Here is a 21,430-nt window from a genome sequence, read left to right on the forward strand (position 1 = left end):
CAGATATAGTTGTCGGGAGCAAGCAACGAAAATTAGAGCAATTTTTTTCTAGATTAAGAAACCGTTATGCCATGAATTTGAATGATACAAAATGTAAAAAATTTTGATCTAGCTCAGACATATCTTAAGTCGAGCAAAACTAAATATTATTATAACAGAAAACTGATTCAATATGTCTCCAAAAAAAACATTACTAAAAGTGTAAAAAAATTGATTTTTGAATTAAATATATTTTCAAAACTTTGATATTATGGCTTCAAAGTAATTTCATCGTATAAAAAATATTTTTTTACATATTTGAGAAAATTGAATTGACAGTTTTTTGATTGAAAATAAAATACTAAACAAAAACAATATTTAAACTTGCTAAATATTTACTTTCGACTCAAATATCTTTTCAAACATTTTAAATATTGGCTTTAAACTATTTGAATCTTACAGAAAATTTTGTTTTCGACATTCAGAACAGTCCGTTTCTTCATAAAAAAAAAATAAAATCTATACAAAATATTACGCAATTTTGGTGAAAATTGGATGTTCGGTTCTCGATATCTCGTGAACAAAAGAAGATAGGTATTTACTTCAAATTAATTTCATTCAATCAATTTGTATTTGTTTATATAAGAAATAAAAACTTTTCAGATATTTTAGTAAAATTGTTAAAAATTGTTTTTCAACTAAAAATCTGGTTTACAAAAATATATTTCGAAACCAAACTATTTCATCAAATGCAAAATATTGTTGGGAATTTTTAAATCTGTAAGAACTGACAACTTTTTTAACACAACATGAAAACATGCAAATTTTTAAGCAAGGCAAACGGACAGATGGAATGGGAAGTCGCTACAGGCCTTTGTGAACTATGGCCCTGCCCAACAAACTTTTTCATCTACCTATGTAGGTTCCTAGCTAAAGGTAGGGTCACTTTTTACTTGTGTGAGCCACCTGATCCGTGGCCTTCTTCAACTGTTTCCCACTATAGGTGTGGATTCGAAGAGTGGATTTGGGCCAAAGCAATGGTTTCATGCGCTCTACGTGGCCCAGCTATCTCAGGCTTTGGACTTTTATGGCAGTAGCATAAAAGTCCTCGCTGTATACTGACCAGTAGATCACGCGAAGAAATTCGTTCATCCATTTTCTCACAGTCCATGCTTTTTCGATGTATTTGTAGTAAGCGGGGAAAATGATTAGGTCTTATATAGTGAACCTTTGGTGGCTCTTGAGAGAGTTTCGCTATTTAATAGCTTTGATATTTCAAAAAAAACAGCCGGTAACAAGAGTGATTTCCATTCTATCAAAGTGCTGGAATTGTTTTCTGCATTTAAAGCAGAGCCCAGGTAGATAAAGTCGATAACTACCTCAAAGTTTTATTTACCTATGGTGATATTTTTACCAAGACTTGGGTGTGGTAGGTCCTCTTTTGATGACAGTAATAAGCAAAATATGGTTTCAGATACAAATATTGACTTTATGAAGAGTAGTCTTTTGATTGGACACCTGTAAATAATGGGAGCGGGTCGAAGTGCTGTATTTTAAAAAACTGTATGGTTAAAATTCTGTATGATACTGTATATTCATAATATTGTATGGTTAATATTCTGTATCTCAAAATGCTGTGTTGTCAAAATACTGTATCTGATAATACTGTATCTCAAAATTCTTTTTCTTAAAATTCTGTATGAGCAAAATATTGTCTAAAAATACTCTATTTTTGCAAAATTCCGCTTTTAAGCTTCCATTATAGAGAGCAAAAAAGCCAGAACTCGATATCCGCATGTACATTGTATCATTTATTGTATCTCCAAACAAATAAAAAAGCAGAATACATTAATAAGTCATATCATAAATACGTAAATAACAATGGGCAATAATATAAGTAACAATCTATAAATTGTATATGCAAATGTATTTACAACAACAACAAAAATTCAATAACTTAAAAATTATCCTATATTTTGGTAAAAGGGAAGTATATTAGTACATTATGCCAATGAAAAAATATTATGATGTATTCTTTATAAAAGTAATTTGTTTTTAAAATTCTGTATTTCAACATGTGTATACAGAATTTTAAGATACAGAATTTTGAAATACAATATTTTGTACATACAGAATTTTGAAATACAGAATTATGATCCATACAAGATTTCGAACCCAGCCCGTAAATAATCTGTTGAAGAGCCAAGATCGAAAAAAAAATCTCAAAAAACTGCTGAATTCCACAATAAAAATTGCAATAGTGTTCCAGATCCCACTCCATTGAAACTTCTAACCAGTGTTACTTGTATATGTATTGTCTTGATATCTATGGAAAAAAAAAAACATTTACGTCAGTAGCTTTAGTTCATATTTTATTTGAAACAAATCTTAGGAACAAAAATTACAGTAGATGTTTTTATACACCCTAAACATGTTTTTTTTAAGAAAACGTTCCAAAATGTTTTAATAAGCGGTAATAACGGAGTTTTATTGTATGAAATTTTATACTCGCAGTTTAAGGCAGCTGCTTGCCGAATTTATAGTAATAACTTTAATTTGAAAATGTGAACTTCACATGACTCTCTTTCTTCGACTTGATTTTTGTTCTGGTAAAATTACTTCGGGACAAAATTTTCAAAATTAAATGTGTTTATTAAAGCAGAATTTCCAAAAATATGTAGATATTTTAAACATTAAAAATTTTAAAACTTAGATAAATGGCTACTTTGCAAATCTTCATCTTTATGATAAGTTCATCAATTATTTCACTCATGACGAAACTGAGCAATATATTTTAATGTAAAAAAGTACTATTTTTGTAAACTTTCCAAAACATTTTATTTGTAAAATCAAACTTACAACTGCAATAAAACTAGGTATCTAAAGGGAAGTGATTTTTATTAACTTCACATAGGAAGTTATTGTTATGCGTCCAATTGAAAATGTTGACATTTCTCGACGTTTCAAGGTCCCTAGAGTCGAAATAAAAGATTTTTAGAAAGAGGTCTGTGCGTGCGTGTGTACGTACGTTTGTACGTCCGTACGTTTTTTTCGTCCTCCATAGCTCAAGAACCAGAAGAGATATCAACTTCAAATAAATTTTATTATACAGATAATAAGGCAGAAAGATGCAGAAAAGGCTCTCAAGAAAATTGCGTGTGTGGTTTTTTTACCATAGCAGTTTGAAAAAAAGGTGAAAATTTTGGATAACCCTTAATATCTTACCAACCAAAAACGCTAGAGACTTAAATTAAATTGTATATAATATATTGTTACGTGATCCCAACCAGATATATTTTTTGAAAAAAAAATCAATATAATACATATTTATAAATCAATAAAACAGAAAAAAAAATTGTCGCTTCCAAAATTTTACGACTGAAATATAATTTCATCTCTAAAACAATTTTGTGCAACGAAGAATAATATTTTTAACATCTGATAAAATTTTGAGAAAAATCTAATTGACAATTTTTTTTATAAAAAATAAAAATCTAAAAAAACATTACTTAAAGTTCGTAAAAATTGAATATCGATTCAAATATGTTTTCAAAAACTTGAAATTTAGGCTTCAAGCTTATATTATCTTATAAGAAATATAGTTTTCAACATTTTGAAAAATGTTGAGGAAAATCGAATTGACAGTTTTTTTACAAAAAATAAAAACCTAAACAAAATGTATAAAAGTTGGAAAACATTGATTTTCGACTCAAATATCTCTTCAAAAATTTTAAATATTGACTTAAAACTAATTTAATCTTATAAGAAGTATTGTTTGTAACGTTTGGTAAAATTTTTATAAAATTCGAATTGACAGTTTTTTTTTACAAAAAATAAAACTCTATAAAAAAAAACAATACTAAAACTTGGTAAAAATTTACTTACGACTCAAATAGCTTTTCAAAATTTAAAAATATTGTCTTCAAACCTTTTTTTATTTCACAGAAAATATTGTTATCTATATTCAGTAATTTTTATGTAAAAATCCAACAAGCAAGCCAAATCGACAGACGGGATGGGAAGTTATCATTGTGGGTCGCATCCCAGCCTCTTTTATTGTTTTACATTTCAAACATAACAAGTCCAAAATCCATACAAGAAACTTGCTTACTATCATTTATCTTAGGTACAATATATATGTGTCCCAAAGTACACGGAAAGAAGTGTATGGCACTTATGAGAATACTAGTATGGCCTGGAGACCAATACTTAAAAAGTATCGGTGATATTCCTACATTGTCTTGCAACAACTCCTATAAGTATGGGATTTTGTAACACAAGGGCACATAGTACGTTTGATGAGACAGTATTATCTTCAGCCCCATACTGTACCGGAGATGTCGCAATGCTACTAGTTTTTCCCGCTATAATTAATGGCGTGATAATCAATTCCCTTATTGGATTACTGCCAATAGTGCATGGGTATAACTACTATATCTAACTGCTTACTTGAAAGACGAAAGGTGATTATAAATAATAAACAGTATAAAAACAGTCCGAGTGAAATTTAAACAATTATTTGTGTTAATTTTTTTGAAATTCTAAGTACTCAGATTGAATCAAATATATTTAGTATGTAAGCATAAGGGACATAATGTATAGACTTTTCTGCTAGGAGCTTTGTACATGCCGCCAGTCAGCGTCAGACGTATCGGCTACAACTATTGTCGAAGTTACTATTCTCAGTATGGCCAAATTAACTATGCTTACAACATTTTATACAACGGAAATCTTCTAAGCCATACAGTATTGCGTCACACTAATACTGACATTATGATATTCGCAATGCATTTCTTTCCGTGTAACGCTCGTATTAATATTTTAAACTATATGTATGTTGTACACCTCTTGACTTGCAGACTATCTATAACATTAGCACTTTATTATATGATTGGTTTCAGGTTCCACTTCTATTAAATGATTGAAAATAAAACTTAGATTCCAATATCTATTTTTAGTTATTATGTATGCAGGTTTATGTAAAATAATTGGCAATCTAGACATTTATTGAACCTTACTGGCAGGTCAACAACATTCTCTTTCTTTAATTACATAATTTAAAACTATAAGAACTAAGACAATATATTTGGTAATATTCCTAAAATTAACAACATTTTAGAAGCAATATCAATAATCAATAATAATATTACGTATACGCCCTGCATGTGCAGACAGTCTATCTAGTACAAAAATATTATTCGTCACCATTTTTTCAAGTCCTCGATAGTATAGTGGTCAGTATCCCCGCCTGTCACGCGGGAGACCGGGGTTCAATTCCCCGTCGGGGAGATCTATGAGATGGGTTTTTTTCTAAAACATTCTTTAATTTTTAAATATTTGTGAGTAATTTATAAAGAAATGTTATAAATGAACGTATGCATCAATAAACTATAATTCTATAAGTAAATGTAAAGTCAAACCATTGCCTGAGTGTTGGTGTCGTTTTGGTGCCTGAGTTTTGGTTTCCTTAGAAACGAATGTTATCATCTTTGGCATTGAAGAAGGTAATTACAGATTTCATTGAATTTATCTTTCTAAAAATATGCTCTTTTCAATTCTAACCACCCACAGCACATATAAATGCATATATTCTTAGATAACTAATTATTATTCATTAAAGCCACTTAATTTTTAATTTTGTTTTCTGCAAAAGATTTAGTTAAACGTAATAATTAGATGACACGAGACTGTCATGAAAATGAAAAAAATTTCCCATACCGGGAATCGAACCCGGGCCTTCTGGGTGAAAGCCAGATATCCTAGCCACTAGACCATATGGGATATAATTTTCGGGTGCAAAATGTTATTAATAAATATAACTACTCAAGGTCATATCAATGGATATTTTTGTAAATATTGTATTATAGGCTTGAATCACATCTTATTGAGATCATCAAAATGTGTTAAGGGAAAATAACAACTGCGAACTAAATATATTTCTATTGAAATAGTTCTTATAGGGTTTAAAGTATTTAGTTTTAGTTTTTCATTTCAGTACATAAGGTGTTGTTGAATTCAGGCCCATTTTATAGGTTTCTTTATTAAACTTGAATTACTTGACTTAGGCAAAGACTTCACTACACCACTTGGCCATATATAAACACTGTTCACTTACAAATAAGCACCGCCACTCTATACTAATAAGATAAATACATTTTAACAATATTATTAAGTACACTCAGAAAAAATTGAACGGGAGCAATGCCTATAAAGTATTGTTACGGAAATTATAGGCAATTTTTCAAAAATTTGGATAATATTTCAATTATTTTAAAAATCACTATCAAAATTAGGTAAACTTCCATAATTTTTTTTAGCTTTATAGGAATAGCAAAAATCGACGTTTTCCTATGCAAAATAGGTAATTCCCCTAGACTTGATTACAAATAGAACAATGTGTATTGGAAAAACACAAATAATGATAATAAGCAGGCGTACTAGCAATTCGGGTAGGAAGTATACCCTTACATTTTGTTGCAGTTGCAATAACTTACTGGTTAATGTTACAATACGGTTAGTAACATTTCCGAACTATGGAAATACTATAGGTACTATTTGGGTGATATTACAATAAATTCTAGAAAAATATTATACTTCTATTGTTGACATTCCAATAATAAATTGTTACAAAACATAATGATGAGGCAATGAGTCCAAACACTAAAATGTATAGGCAATATAACAAAATATGTAGGGTATTTAACAGATCTAAGTAAAAATGGACAATTTCCTACACTGTAGGTTCTTATAAATGTACAGCTTAAATACCAATAATTGTTGATAAATAGGCAATATTTGGTAACAATAACATAAATGTGTGAAAATAGAAATAAAAAGTTAAAAAAAAAACGATTTTATGGGTGCAATTTAACATTTTAAAAGGTCAATTCACATTAATATCATTGCAAAGGCATATGGTTAATGCACCTACTAAAATTGGTTTCACTTGGTTTCCCATAATGTATTGGAAAAAGATCTTTATTATTGTGAAAATAACCAATCCCTTCTAATCCTAATCTAATCTTGAGGTACTATTCCAAGTCAATAGGTAAAATAGCTATATTGGATAGTTATTTCAACAATTCGTATGGTTGGAACCTCTTAAACGATCAAAGAAAATAGCTTTAATGTATAGGCAACACCATGAATATAAATGGTGTCACTTGGTTTCCCATAATGTATTGGAAAGAGATCTTTATTATTTTGTTCAAAACCTAGTCGTTACCAATAGCAATATATAAAGGGTATATTCCAAGTCAAAAAGTAAAATATCTGTATCAGATGGTTATTTCAACAATACATTTTGTTGAAACCTCTAAAACAAATAATGAAAATACCTACAATGTTAAAGCAAAAGCTCAAACATTATCAGCATGTACCCAAAAATAGGTTCGTTAAAATACCGGCTCCCTTTGGTTGAAAAAGTAAAACAAAAGTACTATCACCCATTATATTTAGGTAAAGTTTCAATACAAAAAGTTAAAACCATTATTTGGTTTGGTATCACTGCAATAAAATCGAGTAAACTTATTTATACGAAATGGTATACTTTTATTTTCCATTTTTATAGCAAAAATATCTCCTTTTTTGGCATAACAATTAATCTTTAAATACTTAATTCAAGGCTTATATTATTATTTTCATATGCCAATTATATTTCTGAAATTGATGTTTTTGAAACCTTTTCTCCTAAAATGTATTTTAAATTCGGTACAGCATTAAGAACAGTACCAATTTGCATTGGTTGAGAATGCAAATTTTATTTTTTCCGAATAAGCTGTTAAAAGGCTTTGTTTGAGCTCAAAAATATTTCCTTGTGAAAAAATTAAAACAATTTATGCATCTCAAATATTGATGAGAATTTTGTTTTCTATAAGGAAATTAATATTTTGCTTGAGCACCAGGAAAATGAATCACCCTAATAAATATAAATATTAATATAAATACAAATATAAACACAAATATAAATATAAATATAAATTAAATTCTAATATGTTAAATTCTCCTGCACTGTGTAAGTTGCCATACTCCTTCGAAACGGCTTAACCAATTTTTATGAAATTTTGGATATACATTTGTTAGGCCTGAGAATAGGTTTTTATATATTGTTTATATATCTAAGTGCTTTTGTTTGATAAATATTGTTTAATTGATAATTTTAAACTCTGTCGATAACTGCGGAAGTGATAATTGATCAATTATACTTTGTAGGTAATTGTTTATTTATTTTTGTTTTATGCATAATTTTATAAGTTTAGTTCTCAGATTAACTGAATTAATATTACCTCAAAAACACTTAAGACTACGCAAGCTCCCGTGAACAACGGCTATTGTATAAAACGTATTATATTTCATTTATTTATTTATTTCTTTATTATTGTAAGACACTATAGTAAGAACATTTAAACCGGTATGTGCAAATATTTGTCAAAATTATTATACAGGAAAATTGTTATAAATGGTAAGTGAAATAATAAACGAAAATACACGAATAATTATTAAATATACTGCTTTTCACTAATTGAATTTCAGCAAAACGCAGAAGAACTTCTTTGGGCTGTTACACACGTAAATCTGCAGGCATGCGAAATGCAAAGTACTCAAAGAACAGAAGAACACACTCAACAAGATAATACCAATGCGCGTGTGGACATGGCGCGATTGCGTTAAGCTGAATCAGAAGATGAACGAGCTAGAAGAAATGAACAAAGATGAATAGAACATATGCAAGCGCTCCGTTTGACAGCTAGCAGAGCAAGTGACCAGCAGTGTCAAAAGGTACATCGATCATTTACATATAATTCATTGCCCATTTAAAAGTGGTAATTGGTGCTATGGACAAGGAATGTCCGCATTGCAAAGCTCTTAAGTTCAAAAATGAGACACCCGGAATATGTTGTTCATCAGGAAAGGTGCAACTACACCACCGGAACCATTGAACGGTTTACTTGTCGGCACAGATCCAGATTCTAATCTGTTCCTAAAGACAATTCGAACATCTAATTCGGGTTTCTAAATGACAGCATTCGGAGCAACAGAAAAAGTTAAGAATATTTCTACCAATAATAATGGTCAACAATTCAATTCAACATTTAAAATCAAAGGCCAAATTTATCACCAAATGGGCTCATTACTGCCAATGCCTAACGAAGCATCTAAATTTTTGCAAATTAACTTAATGGGCGAAGAAGATTTTGTAGCCAGGATTTCAGCTTGGAACACGATACAATGATCGAGTAGACGAAAGGAGAGACTCAAGTTTAGTCTATCTGAGTATACGCCTCCACCAACCCCATCCTTCGTTTTGATCCGTCCACAGCTAAAGGTTGGATCTCCGGTAATTTTGCCTCGTAATTTGAACCCACCACGGTTGTGTAACGGCATACGATTAAAAATTTAGTAAAAAATGTTATTGAGGCCATAATTCTAAATGAAAAATTCCTAGGTGAAAATATATTACTACCGTTAATCCCTATTATACCCACAGATGTGCCAATTCAATTCAAACGCCTTCAATTTCAAATTAGATTGGCATTTACAATGATTATCAATAAGTCTCAAGGCCACAAGATGTCTGACTGCGGCTTAGATTTGAGCACTTCATGCTTTTCATATGGACAAACCATACAGTTTGTTTGTATTGGGAAAAGATTTGATCACAAAAAATATTGTACACTCTGTTGCATTAAGGGATTGATATTGTATTTTTGTAGTATTGTCATAACTAGCTATATTTTTATAATTTTAAAGAATTAATTTTAATAAATTAAAAAAAATTGTTTGGTGAATTCTTCGTTTAATATCTTGTCACCCTTTACAATGCTCTATATCTCTTCCACTTATACACCACATCATTACCAATAAGATATTTATTTCTAGAAAAATATTCTCTAGAAATTATTTATATGACAAAACAACGTGTATCGGGTCAGCTAGTATCAATATAAATATTAACATAAATTTAAATAGTCGTTTTTTTTACAAAAAATAAATATTAATTTTTAACTTAACTCTTGGACTAATTCTGCAAATTTGCACGTTCGGAGTTTTTTCTTCTACGGCTTAAGATAGGAGTTGAAAAATTAAGACATAATTCCATAAGTTATTGCGGCGGCGACGCACCAACTAGCTCTTGTATCAAAATACTACCTTTTTTTTAAAAGAAGTACCTAACAGATTATAATATATATCTGCAAAATAAGTTCATTATCCAAAATGTCATTTAAATACAATAAAAACGGGTTAGGTACCCTAGTTCTAAAGTAAAAATACTCAACTAAAAATCCCCTAACCATATTTCGAGGATACCTAAGAAATTATGTTTTGGGTTTTGTGAATAATTTAGAACAAAATAAAGTTATTTTCTTTTTATTCTCTTATTAATATTATATACAAAAATTAGACAATTAGATTTTATTCCGAAATAAATCTACTTCGATCGAAGTAAAGTACGAAACCTGATGGTGACTATTCTCATCAGCAAAAGCAGTTTCTGCATTTTACCTTGATGAACAGCTCAACGTTACTGTTAAAAGAATACAAAAAAAAAGAAACTCAACAGGCCTATAGACGACTGCGAGGCGTTAAAAAATGTTAGGTTTGGGGGTTACATTTGTGGATTATGTGCATTAAGATTTAGATCCTGAAGATGCTAATTTTAGAGATGTTATACTTGGGGATAGTGAATTTCTGTTTTTTTTTTTTAATGTGGGGATTTTGTATTTGGAAGTTTTGAACTAAGGCTTTATGTTGGTATCCCATTACGAACTTTTTGTTAACGGGGAGATTTTTGGTATTGAGCATTTTGACATTAGTCGAACGTTTCAAGGTGACTGGACTCTAAAACGAATAAAAATCCAATTGACGGATTTTTATTTGATACATTTTACAAAAAAAAAATCTATCTGAAAACTAATAAAAAATAGTTTTCGATTCAACAGAACAAAGAAAGATACTGATTTAAATTTTGTTTAAGTCTTTCAGAAAATGTTGTTGTTGATATTTTGAAAAAGTTATGAAAAGTATTGAAAGTCGGAACAGGAAATTATCGGTATTTTTAACTTCCCATAGGAAGTTATTGTAATGGGTCCGATTTGTCAAATTGAAAATTTTGACATTTCTCGACGTTTCAAGGTCCCTAGAGTCGAAATAAAAGATTTTTAGAAAGATGTCTGTGCGTGCGAGTGTACGTACGTTTGTACGTCGGTACGTCCGTACGTTCGCGACGTTTTTTTCGTTGTCCATAGCTCAAGAACCAGAAGAGATATCGATTTCAAATAAATTTTGTAATACAGATGATTCAGAAAGGGCTCTCAAGAAAATTGCGTGGGTGGTTTTTTTACCATAGCAGTGAAAATGTTGCTTAACCCTAAACATCTTACGAACCAAAAACGCTAGAGACTTGAATTAAATTGTATATAATATACTGTAACGTGATACCAAACAGGTATATTTTTTGAAAAAAAACCATATAACGGTTTTTTTTTAAATCAATAAAACTGAAAAAACAATTCTCACCTCCAAAATTTTACGACTGAAATATGATTTCATCTCTAAAACAATTTTGTGCAACGAAGAATAATGTTTTTGACATCTGACAAAATTTTGAGAAAAATCAAATTGAAATTTTTTTTTACAAAAAATAAAAACCTAAAAAAAAATGTATAAAAGTTGGTAAAAATTGATTTTCGACTCAAATATCTTTTCAAAACTTTGAGATATTAGCTTTAATTTACTTTTATCTTTCAAAACATCTTGTTGTCAACATTCAGTTAAAGTTTTGAAAAAAATCGATTTGACAGTTTTTGTACAAAAAATTAAAAACCAAAAAAAATTAACAAAAGTTCGTAAAAAATGATTTTCGACTCAAATATCTTTTAAAAACTTTGAGATAATAGGTTCTATTTAATTTTAATTTTTTCTTATAAGAAATATTGTTTTCAACATTAGGACAAATTTTGAAAAAAATCGAATTGACAGTTTTTTTACAAAAAATAAAAACCTGAAAAAAATGTATAAAAGTTGGTAAAAATTGATTTCCGACTAAAATATCTCTTCAAAAATTTTAAATATTGGCTTCAAACTAATTTTATCTTATAAGAAATATTGTTTTCAACATTTGGTAAAATTTAAAAAAAAATCGAATTGACAGTTTTTTTACAAAAAATAAAACTCTAAAAAAAACAATACCTACTAAAACTTGGTAAAAATTTACTTTCGGCTCAAATAGCTTTTCAAAAATTAAAAATATTGGCTTCAAACTTATTTTATTTCAGAGAAAATATTGTTTTCAATATTCAGTAATTTTTATATAAAAATCTAACAGTCCGTTTTTTTCATAAAAAATAAAATCTACAAAAAATAGTGCGCAAATTTGGTAAAAATACATATAGACAAACTTTTAAGCAAGAGAAATCGACAGACGGGACGGGAAGTTATCAGTGTGGGTCGCATCCCAGCCTCTTTTTTTTCTGGAAGAGCGTTTTGTGTTTTTAATGTTTTTTTTAGAAATATCCTGTTATTAATCGATTATAAATGTACGTTTTATATTTAAGTTTCATAAGAAATCGAAACGGAAAAATCGAAGCAATGTAATATGCTCTAAAGACGACGTAAAACAATCAGACCAACGGAATCACCTGAATCACTTTTTTGACTTCTCTGCTCCGTATTGGCATGTTTAATTGAAATCTCGGGTTGGAAATATCTTGAAATACTTGCCATATAATTTCATAATGCCAAAAGTAAAAACTGATTTTAAATTTCCTTACATACAATGAGTTACAACAAAAGTGGCGCACCTTGAAATTCGCAATAATTTCCATTTTTTTTTAATTGAGTATTTTTATTAAAATTAAATATTATTATTTTTTTGTACGAAATAAAGAGATGAGTAGAACTTTTATAATAAAACATAAAATAAATGAGTTTTAGTTCACTGAGTAGTGGGTATTGTCTCCCCTAACATCTATTAAAGCTTTAATTCGCCTCGGCATACCTCGAATAAGGTTTTTTTACGATCGTGTCGTCCGAATTATCTCACTAATCAATCTGACCAGATCTCAGCCCACTTAGCATCTTGAGAAGAACAGGGCGCATCCTTATCATTTTTTCTAGCAGATCCCAAATATTTTCGATGGAATTCATGTCCGGGATCATAGCAGGCCCAGATATTACATCGATGTCTACTTCTTCCAAAGTCCGTAATGCACTTGGCAACGTTAGGCCTCGCAATTTCTTTAACCAGCAAGAAATTTTTACCAATAAATGGTGCGAAAGTAACCACATATTCTTCCAAAATGTTGGTTATGTAATTATTGGAATTCACCGATGCATGGAAATTCCTGCCAACACCATAAAGTAACGTAATCTCCCCCAAAAATTTTCCCGCTGCTAAACTATGTCAAATTGTATCTCCCACCTGTTTTTTTCCACACTCTTTTACGTCCATCTGGTGAGCGTAAACAAAACCTTGCGAGAACTATATCCCCTAATCGGACGCGGTTCAATCTTGCTGGAGACGAGCAAATTCCAATCGGTCGTGCTGTATCGTGATTCTTGGTATTCGACCGGATCACTCTCAATTAAACGCTGACCCACACTTTAAGCATTCAAAGTGATCCCTCTGAGACACTTCAACGTGACGATCTCAAAGGCACCTTATAAATATTTGTGGTACAACCTTAATTTTTAGCTTTTAGAAAATAGTTAAGTCCGAATACGAGAAAGTTGCAGATGATCAGGAACTTAATATTCCTTTATGATATCCCCAAAAATTTAATGTAAAAAAAATCACAAATTCCTTCAGATGATACAAAATTTGTTCTCGTAAACACCTCTTGCTCTATAATCACGTAATTATACAAAGCATTACAATATGTCAAAACTTATATATAAATTTTCAAAGCTTCTTACTAAAATTGGTTAAAATAGTAACATTTCTTTGACATTTATTTTGATATGATACTAAGTAACTTGATACAAACTACAAGTCAAGTGCCATTTTTTCTTTGTTATTTTCAGCATTATTTAACAAAAACATTCCAAAATGAAACCACATCACAATAAAGAATCCTTTAAATCCCTTTAAATAATCCCTTTTTTAATCGCACTCAATAAATCTTTGCTCTGTACATTTTCCCGCCGCAGCCCTCGGTTAATTTAACCCCAAATTATCAGTAGTATTTTCAATTTCCGCAACCAACAAATCTAGCTCTATGATCCCTTAGATGCAATCTTCGCGCAACAGCCCCAAAGGAGCCCTAAACTTCAGCCTTTACTTGGCATGCGACTGAAGAATGTTGTTGTTGTTTTTTTTTCGTCATCAGCAAAGATAAAATGCATAGTGTGGTTACAACAATAAACAAAAATAAAAGAAAAATAAATTGAACTTTGCCCGCGGTAAAACATTCTATTGGACATCCTTTTTCTAATGAAAATGAAAATGAAAAAAAGGGTCCTGCGTTAGCACAACATAAAAATTCTGCTGCAGGTGGACGCAATACTATTTTTTTGTGCTCATATAATGGTTTGTGTATAAGGCCCCCCTTATCCAGAGACAGAGAGAGCAACTATTACCTCTGCACAACAATTCTTTTGGGAATCATTTTTTTGTTTTTATGTAACAATATATCCTCCCTATGTCCCTTCAGGATAAACAACAACACAAGAACCCTGGTAATGCAAGGATATTAAAAAAAAAAAACTAGAGAAGAAAACAAGGATTGAGTGTAGTATCCTGATGTATAAATGCGGTCGCTAGATGTCTTCGTTCATCTTTTTTTTATACATTTTTTTGTGTTTTTTTATTAAATATCCTTTGAAGAGCTCCCCAAAGGACACTAAACTAGAATAAACAGAAAAAACAAACCCTCTGGAAGAATGTTATGTTTTTTCTTCTTCTCCAACTCCTTCAAGAAACAACAAACACTGACTTCATTTTTTTTATTTTGGGGGAGCATTCCAAAAGCCATGTGATGGTAATGGTGGTGGTGGAACCCCCTGGTCCTTGTTTATTAGATTTGAAATGGATCCTTGTTTGGGGTGTGTTTTGATACAAACACAAACCAGAAGCCAGAACTCCAGAACCCAGAGGGATGCGCTGCTCCCTTTTTATTTACACACTTTGTATGCTGTGCCGGATTGCAGTGCGTGGTCCTCGACAATGACTTCTGGTACTCACTCTCGCCGTATATTCTGTATGTACGGTACCGTACCTACAGGTTATCGATCAGCAATGGGTTCTTTGGCTGCTTGTTGTTGTATCATCGCTCTCTGACATGCAATCTGGTGCGGGGTTCGAATAGAAATGAAGTTAGTATCTTTCTCCAAGAATGACATGACTTAATTTGCAGGCTGTGGCATATAGGGGACGCCTTTAGCTTCAGCTTTAGCTCTGAAAACAGATACCCATGTATATACAGCATGCAGGAAGAAACTTTTTGTAGGAAGCAAAGGAGCAACATCGTGAACATTATTATCAATGACCTCTTTGTATTCCTGACAGCCAATGCAAACATATTGTCAGATGAGTTGGAAACATCAGTTTTAGTTATTGTTGTTGTTGCTATAGCCTAGCAGTTCAATGTGTCTATACATTTTTGTATGTTATATGCTTGCTTTTGTTGTTCTATTCTCATTTCAAATAGAATCAGTGAGTCGTCCTCGTGTAGACAGGACCCTATGTAAGTCAAGAAATGCGTGCTCCTGCTCTGTATGTGGAATTGTTTGCGATGCATAAAGAATGGGAAAATGACGTACAAATTATTTATTAAAAACGACATCATTTACGGAAGACTTCTGCGTTCAACGCATCGTGTTTTGTGAATAATAAAATCCTTGTTAACATAATATCCTAGCCTTCCAGCTGTAGGTGGAAGTTTGATCAAAACAGAACGAATCGATAAACCAGATGAAAAGGCATATTTTAAAACCTAACATATTTTGTACATATTTAATTCAAACAGATTTTCGATATTTGAAGTTTGTAAGAAAATTGAAAATGTTTGACAGACATTCATGAATGTTAACGTTCATACATATTTGCCGTTATCATATCAAAATTATAATATAAATGTCATTTAGAACTTAGGACAAAGGACAAAAGAGATTCTTCAACGGTCCATCTTTGAATTTAAGTTCAAATTTGGTATTCAATTATTTTGTACAGGGCTTTTCCAAATTGAATTTTCGTTAAAGCTCACTAATTAATTGTAGATCAGATGCAACACGGATTTACGATTTTATGAAGCTAAGAAGAGCACACAGAAAAATGCATTAAGAAAAGCTGCCTCTGACGCACATGAATCTAGAGAATTATTTCTTACTAGTCGAACCATTTAGAGCTTTTTATAAAGCGAAGAAGATATTTGATATCCTCTTTAGCTAGTTCACTGGGATTATCAAAAGAGTAATCCCCCAGAGAGAGATTGTTTCCTCTTCTTCTTCGTCCATACAGCTCCTCAAGAAGTCATTTGAGGCTACACCAAGTCGAATTGTCCCGCAAGGAAAACTATTAGGGAGGTAATATGAAGTCTGCTTTGAGATAACAATTCTTTAGAGTGCTTTAAGTCCAGTGAAGGCCATATGAGTTTTGTGGCTGCGCATGTTGGTAAATTGTGCTACATAAAGTTTGCTATCGCAAAAGCTATTTCTTTAAGCATAAGTTTACATGTAGCTATCGGTATACCTTCCTCCTCCCTTTCAGGTGAGATATAGGCATTACGTTTCCATTTTTGGCGAGTTCATCGGTTCTACAATTTCCCGTGATGTCTCTGTGGCCCGGCACCCAACATAGGTGAATGTTAAATTTGCTGCGCCATCTCCATATAAGAGACCATCGACAATCAAGGGCTGTTTGAGATTTGGTTAAGACACCGTCACGAGGTTTAATAGCAGCCTGACTTCATAGAGAAGATGCGGATATCAGAAGTTGATATCACGTTTTCTCTTAGCCAGGAGAGAACCTCTTTGATCGCTAAAATTTCCGCTTGGAAGACGCTACAATTATTAGGGAGGAGGAATGAGATGCTTAGATAAAGCTTTTTTAAGTACACAACAATGTCAACTTCCTCATTTGTCTTGGGTCAATCTGTATAAAAATGAATGCTTTTGTCATCCAGAAGTTTTATGTCTTCCCATTCATCTCTGGATGAGCTGCTGTAGCTTTTTTAACTCTTTCCTGTATTTTAGATCTCCAACTTAATTTTTTGTCCATTATCAGACCAAGATATTCGTCTTCATTGGTAAAAATTAGTGGTATACATTTTATTGAAGGAGGTACAATTACTCTGATCTTGTATTTCCGAGTGAAAAGGACCAGGTGTGTTTTTTGATTAATACTAAGTCCGCAGAGGTCAGCCCATCTAGTGGGCCTATTAAGTGGATTTATTAGGATGTTCCCCTGTGACGGCGATAGCAACATCATCTGCATATGCAACCACTCTGTAGCCTTCCTTCTCAAGGAATATTAGTATTTCAATAACCACTATGTTCCACAGGAAAGGGGACAGAACACCACCTTGCGGAGTGCCTCCACTGGCAGACATTTTTGTGCAAAAATCTCCCAACTTAGAGATAATGATCCTGCTTTTTAGCATTAGATTAATCAACTCACAGATTGAGTGGGGTCGTCATAGCAGAAGTGATGTCGACGTTATTGAAAGCGACCTCAATATCCAGGAATTCCACCATAATATAATAGGGAGTATTCGATAGTTCTTACCAGAGTGTACAAGTCTGTTTCTACCGATTTCAATTTGCAGTAAGCATGCTGAGACATTCGATAGTCTCTTATCAATGCTATTACGTACATGGATATCAATCAATTGTTATGGAGTTTTGAGAATGAATGATGAATTAAGGATTGCATATCTAAGCTTAGTCTAACAAAAACACTGGAACATATGGCTTGAATACTGAGCTCTTCAAATCAGCTATAGATAATTTAGCTGGAAGCATGCACCAACTGATCTCTTAACTGCACCAACTTTATAGGCATCAGTCTACTTAACATCGCTCATAAAATCTTCCCTGTCGTAATACATGAACGTCTAAAAGAATAGTGCAGAGCTCCCACAACAATACTAGAGTCGCTATCTTTCAAAAGTCTATCCATTACTAGCATATGCTAATGACATCGACATAATCGAAAGAACTCAGCGTGATGTAAATGGGACTTTTGTGAGTATTGAGGTATAGGTGGCAAAAATGGGTTAAACGGTTAATGAGGGCAAAAAAACAAAGTACATGCTGTCATAAAGAAAGACTTACAACACCGATGTCTCAGTCAAAACGTCACCATCGACAGACGTAACTTTGAGGTAGTTAAGGGCTTCATCTAACTAGCCTCCTCGACCAAAGAGTCGCTATATAAGACTCTCATCACCTTGGGTTGCTTCAAAAGAAAAGTTCTTCGTGTGGTCTTCGATTCCGTATGCATAGAAAGGGATTGGAGGAGAAGATGGAATGACGAACTGTATGGCCTGTACAGTGTCGTAGACTTTGCCAGAAGGGAAAAAGTCCAACGACTAAGATTACTGGATCACGAATAGCTCATATAAACCAATACTCCGGCCTGGAAAGTCTTCGAATCCACAGCCACAGGATCACTAGAGGAAGATCACGTACCAGTTAGCGCGTACAAGTGAAAAGTGACCTCACCCAACTTGGAGGGCGACACTGGTGAGATCTACCTAGGGACCGAAATATAGATGGAGAAGTTTGCTTGGTGAGGCCCTAGTTAACTCAGGACTATAGTGGCACCTTAATATTTTATTTTTTGCAACAAGATTAAATGTCATTTCATTTCATAATAATTAATTATGGTTATGTTCGAATATTTGTAGTTTAGAATATATTCCGAATATATAGTGGAAATAAATGTTTTATTTTTACAAAATCTCCGAACTAATATTTGAATATGGTCAGTAAACCATTTAATTTACAAATTGTAAATATATTTTGTGTTGATTAGGAACTCTTTGACATATAAATCAAGTTAAATTCTATCTTTATTAAATGATAAACTTTGCTATATAATAGAATAACAATTGAGAACATTTCCTAGAAAATTGATTTCAAATATCTTTTTTTATGTGACGTTGCGAGGTCTTCTTTTGAGGCTGACGATATCTTGCCCTTACTTAACATTACAAGTCAGAAAACAGGCTGGGACGCGACCCACACTGATAACTTTCCATCAAGTCTGTTGATTTGTCTTGCTTAAAAGTTTGTCTATATGTACTCGTATCAATTGTTACCAAATGTGCGTACTATTTTTTGTAGATTTTATTTTTTATGAAAAAACGGACTGTTGGATTTTTATATAAAAATTACTGAATATCGAAAACAATATTTTCTGTGAAATAAAATAAGTTTTAAGCCAATATTTAAAATTTTTGAAGAGATATTTGAGTCGAAAATCAATTTTTACCAACTTTTATAATTTTTTTTTAGGTTTTTATTTTTTGTAAAAAAACTGTCAATTCGATTTTTCTCAAGCTTTAACTGAATGTTGACAACAAGATTTTTTGAAAGATAAAAGTAAATTAAAGCCAATGTCTCAAAGTTTTGAAAATACATTTGAGTCGAAAATCAATTTTTACCAACTTTTATAAATTTTTTTTAGGTTTTTATTTTTTGTAAGAAAAACTGTCAATTCGATTTTTTTAAACTTTAATTATATGTTGACAACAAGTTTTTTTGAAAGATAAAAGTAAATTAAAGCCAATATCTCAAAGTTTTGAAAAGATATTCGAGTCGAAAATCAATTTTTACCAACTTTTATAAATTTTTTTTTTAGGTTTTTATTTTTTGCAAAAAAACTGTCAATTCGATTTTTCACAACTTTTTTCAAAATGTTGAAAACAATATTTTTTATAAGATAAAATAAACTTGAAGCCTAAATTTCAAGTTTTTGAAAAGATATTTGAATTGATATTCAATTTTTACGAACTTTGAGTAATGTTTTTTTTAGATTTTTATTTTTTATAGAAAAAACTGTCAATTAGATTTTGCTCAAAATTTTATCAGATGTCAAAAACATTATTCCTCGTTCCACAAAATTGTTTTAGAGATGAAATCATATTTCAGTAGTAAAATTTTGGAAGTGACAATTTTTTTTGTCAGTTTTATTGATTTAAAAAAAAAAACCGTTAAATTGATTTTTTTCAAAAAAATATCCCTGTTTGGTATCATGTTACAATATATTATATAAAATTTAATTCAAATCTCTAGCGTTTTTGGTTCGTAAAATATTTAGGGTTAGCCAAAATTTTCAACTTTTTTTCAAACTGCTATGGTAAAAAAAACCACCCACGCAATTTTCTTGCGAGCCCTTTCTGCGTGCGTACACACGCACGCACAGACATCTTTCTAAAAATCTTTTATTTCGACTCTAGGGACCTTGAAACGTCGAGAAATGTCAAAATTTTCAATTTGACAAATCGGACCCATTACAATAACTTCCTATGGGAAGTTAAAAAGAAAAAAACTGACATTTCTTAAAGGAAATGCGTTTTAATTCTAAAATTGCAAAAAACATTTAAACAAAAAAATTCTTGCAGACATTTTTAATTGTTGTATTGAACGGCTTTTTTGCCTTAAATTAAGTAAAAATTAATTTAACACTTTAAAACCTTATTAATTTTGTATCAATATTCTTTTACAAGATATCATCTTATGATTATTAAATTAATTAATAATTATTCATTTTAGCATCAATATTTAAATTAAATAAATTTCCATTTATTTTAATAAATAACTCAACTTTTGTATGCATAGATTCTACAAACAGTCATCTCAAGAGACAATAATTTTACATCTTAATATTTGCATGAACATGATTCGACTTTTCGTTTTAAGCAAGAAGATATGCTTCACTTTTGAAATATTAAATATAAAAGTGTACACCCAGGCGGATACTCATTTTTTTTATTTAATGGAATCTTATACAATTTCAACTTTAGTTTTAGACGTCTTTTAAGCTTGTGGCATTCGAACTTGACATAATCAATTATCGTTATTACGCCACACCCATCATGCCAATCAAAATAGAAATAGCATAAAAACAACTAGCTACAAGAGTTATATTAAACGAAATTATTTCTCAAAAAAGACGAGAAAATTGAATTAAAAAATTTCCCATACCGGGAATCGAACCCGGGCCTTCTGGGTGAGAGCCAGATATCCTAACCACTAGACAATATGGGAGTAATTTTTAGGGTTACAAATGACCAATTTATAAAGGAAGACACAGAGTTATTAACAATGGATCAGTAAGACGTCTGAATATTGTATAAGCATTTATCATAAGTCTTAAATGTGTAGTTCCTGTTTCGTATCAGTCTTCATATATCTCTCTTATAAAGTGTTTTTCAATAAGGGCGGGTAGATGTTGAAATGGAATAAAACAAGCTGTGTGTGAGGTATTGACAAAATTATTTACTTATTT

At 31.2% G+C, this 21,430-nt stretch overlaps 3 non-coding genes across 3 annotated transcripts; 1 reads left to right on the forward strand and 2 right to left on the reverse strand.

Annotated features, from left to right (window-relative positions):
* The first annotated feature begins 5,196 nt into the window (after positions 1-5,196).
* Positions 5,197-5,268, forward strand: Trnad-guc (transfer RNA aspartic acid (anticodon GUC)). Its single transcript has one exon. It is a non-coding gene; the product is annotated as a tRNA-Asp (tRNA).
* Positions 5,269-5,688: 420 nt separating this feature from the next.
* On the reverse strand, positions 5,689-5,760 carry Trnae-uuc (transfer RNA glutamic acid (anticodon UUC)). The gene has a single exon. It is a non-coding gene; the product is annotated as a tRNA-Glu (tRNA).
* Positions 5,761-21,117: 15,357 nt separating this feature from the next.
* On the reverse strand, positions 21,118-21,189 carry Trnae-cuc (transfer RNA glutamic acid (anticodon CUC)). The gene has a single exon. It is a non-coding gene; the product is annotated as a tRNA-Glu (tRNA).
* Positions 21,190-21,430: the final 241 nt, after the last annotated feature.

This window comes from Eupeodes corollae, chromosome 1, assembly GCF_945859685.1.
Source record: "Eupeodes corollae chromosome 1, idEupCoro1.1, whole genome shotgun sequence".
Taxonomy (NCBI): domain Eukaryota; kingdom Metazoa; phylum Arthropoda; class Insecta; order Diptera; family Syrphidae; genus Eupeodes; species Eupeodes corollae.